Below are 2804 nucleotides of genomic sequence, written 5' to 3'. Positions count from 1 at the left end.
GTATAAATCATCAAACATCAGCGATGATAAGCGTCTTAGACAATTGATTGACATTTTGCCAATGAAGTATTCACTGTATGCTTCTCAGATTGTTTCGAGGAATTCTGTTTTTCCTTATTAAAATACATTCTTTTGTAGCCACTTATGTTCTTTTTCACTACAATGTCATTACCTCATAATATAAAAGCCTTGTTCTACAATGAATGTATGGTTTCATTTGACGGTAATAAAAGATATAGTGTAAACTTCTTTGTTAATGTCTAATAAGAAAGCGGTTTTGTATATCGGTACTATGTCAAGCTCATTCACCTCATCCTAACTTCTAAACAGGCTAATTAATTCATATTACTTGATCCATATTTTGACCCTGTTATTAATATTTATCAACCTTTACTGTTCTTGTGTAAGCGTAAACATGTGCACCTTTATCCTACTCATCATATGTCTGCAGCCTAGTTTTGTGTGACTTTAAATATTGAATAATGCCTGAATAAATGAAGTTTGCTCACACGCCTTCTGCACCACGCGTCATAACGCTTCGCTAACATCTCTTCGTTTGTTCGTTCGTTTGTTTTGATCAAAGACTGTTCAATGTATATGGGTTTTTGAGATTCATTCTCGTTTTTCATATATTTATTTTCGTTATTCACCAAATTGGAATATTTTGAAGATTATGTACGTAGATAGCCGACATAGGAATTTCGCTAGTAATTATACAATGACGATGACTTGTGCGATCTGACATCAGTCACATCCCGGGTCAATAAAATCTGTTAATACATTTATTAAATATTGAGAAGACTAATCATAGAGTTCTAGGTTGCTTTTGTTGGTAAACAGATATATACTTCTGTTAGATGAATGCACTGGTTGTTCTTGCTGAAACTGAAACTCAGTGCCAATGGCAATAAAATGTAATACCCTAAACATTCACACAATACGTCTAGGTAGGAACACGATTGTTGATCAGTTGTGATTGCAATCTGTATATCGAAGAGTGTCTGGCTGTTTAATGTTCAAAACATCCATAATGAGAAAACTCAAAACAATACATGATATCTTATCTTCAATGAATAAGATATTCGCTCTCCTATCACGATTGCTTTAAGGAAGACGCGTTAAATAACACAGATCTCCTCATATAATGACCTGTGTGTTTACATGATAGAAAGCTGCCGTATGTCATTATTCCTATCAAGCAAACTTTTTTGGTAATTTATAAAAAAGGTAGAATGTTTTATTCATTTTTACTATCATATCAATGTCATCAAGTGGTAGATACTTTTAATAACACAATAGTAGTAAACATAGGAAGGACGCCCAGTTGGTCTCCATATGAAATGTTCAATAATTTATTCTATGAAAGATGCATCTTCAATTAACAACCACTAACCGAAAGTGGAATAATTTTTTGCATGATCCTGTAAAAGAGCGATAACTAACCAATCAAAATCTGTTCACACTGATAGGCAGTGATAAATGGCCAAATGAATCGAATAACATCCATCGAAATGTGATATTTGATTGACAATTTACACTCTCTCCATCTATTCCAAGTGATTGGCTATTATTAGTTCGAAAGAATACACAAAATATGCCATTCATCTACAAGAAGATATCAAAATCGACATACTGATTGACAATATACTATTACTTCACCTGAACAATTATCATTATACAAACAATCTGTTCATGAATGTACACCTGTACCCGTCCGTGACAATTTTAACTTCGTATGGATGATTGAATTAAATTTTCTTTAATGAAATTTGGTACTGTTTGAAAAGAAAGAAATCCATTTTGAACCACAACCATTGTGTGCCTTTTTAATGGGTAACTTTACGAAGCATTTATGCTTACAGTTCTAATGAAAAGCAGTGAACAATACAGTGTTCAACCACATACGGTATATGACGTAGATTATGAATCGCAATTATTGATATCTCGGATTGAAGAGTGTAAGCTATTCGAATCATTCAAACTCAATGGTTTGAATGTTGAAATCTCGATATTAGTAATGAAACTTTCCGATTCAATCTATAGTTGAATTGTAGAAGCGTATTGACAAGCAACTGTTTAATAGAACAAAACAATCACCTGTGTTTTGTTGTTTCATGAAGTAGTCAGTGTCAACAACTTGCACAATAAACCATGATCACGTAAAAATATCTCTTTATAACTACATTGAGGAGAAGTCGGTCCACCAATGTTTTCACTAAATAATCATCAATATCTTAACGACAAGTTTCGATGAATATAAGCCATATCGCCTACTAACTATTATGGTTAGTTAACAAGTCCGATTAACAAGTGAGGTGTGGCAATGGATAGCCTATATCTCGAACAATAGACGTCAGTTTGTTGATTGATTGAATCAAAATAAAACAGACCTTCCTATTTTATTCTTCAAACATCGGATGTTGATATTAATTACTAGTTGTGATCATGTAGAAACAATAAAAATGTTTGTCTCTGTGAACGACTTATTGATTATAAATCATGATGAAGACATAGACAAGCTCAGCTGTCGTCACTCTCTAAGATAGCATCATCAGCCCGTTTTCTTGATTAAAATTGCAAGCCCAAACTCATTAATTATGGTATTTTAAACATCTGCTTACGCTTTTTCTATACTAAAACACCACATTACTCTTCAATACATAGTAGTTCAAACTATTTTCAAATGAATGTTAGATTCGTAAGCAGAGATGGATAGTGGCTAGCAGTGGAATCCAGGACGCGCGTTTCGTCCTATTTGGGACTCGTCAGCTGGATGTACCTGCATCTCAGAGTTGATGTTCACT

The sequence above is a fragment of the Schistosoma mansoni genome, assembly GCF_000237925.1.
Source record: "Schistosoma mansoni, WGS project CABG00000000 data, chromosome 1 unplaced supercontig 0122, strain Puerto Rico, whole genome shotgun sequence".
NCBI classification, from domain to species: Eukaryota; Metazoa; Platyhelminthes; class Trematoda; order Strigeidida; family Schistosomatidae; genus Schistosoma; species Schistosoma mansoni.
The sequence above is the reverse complement of the archived record's forward strand: the minus strand, read 5'-3'. Positions refer to the sequence as shown.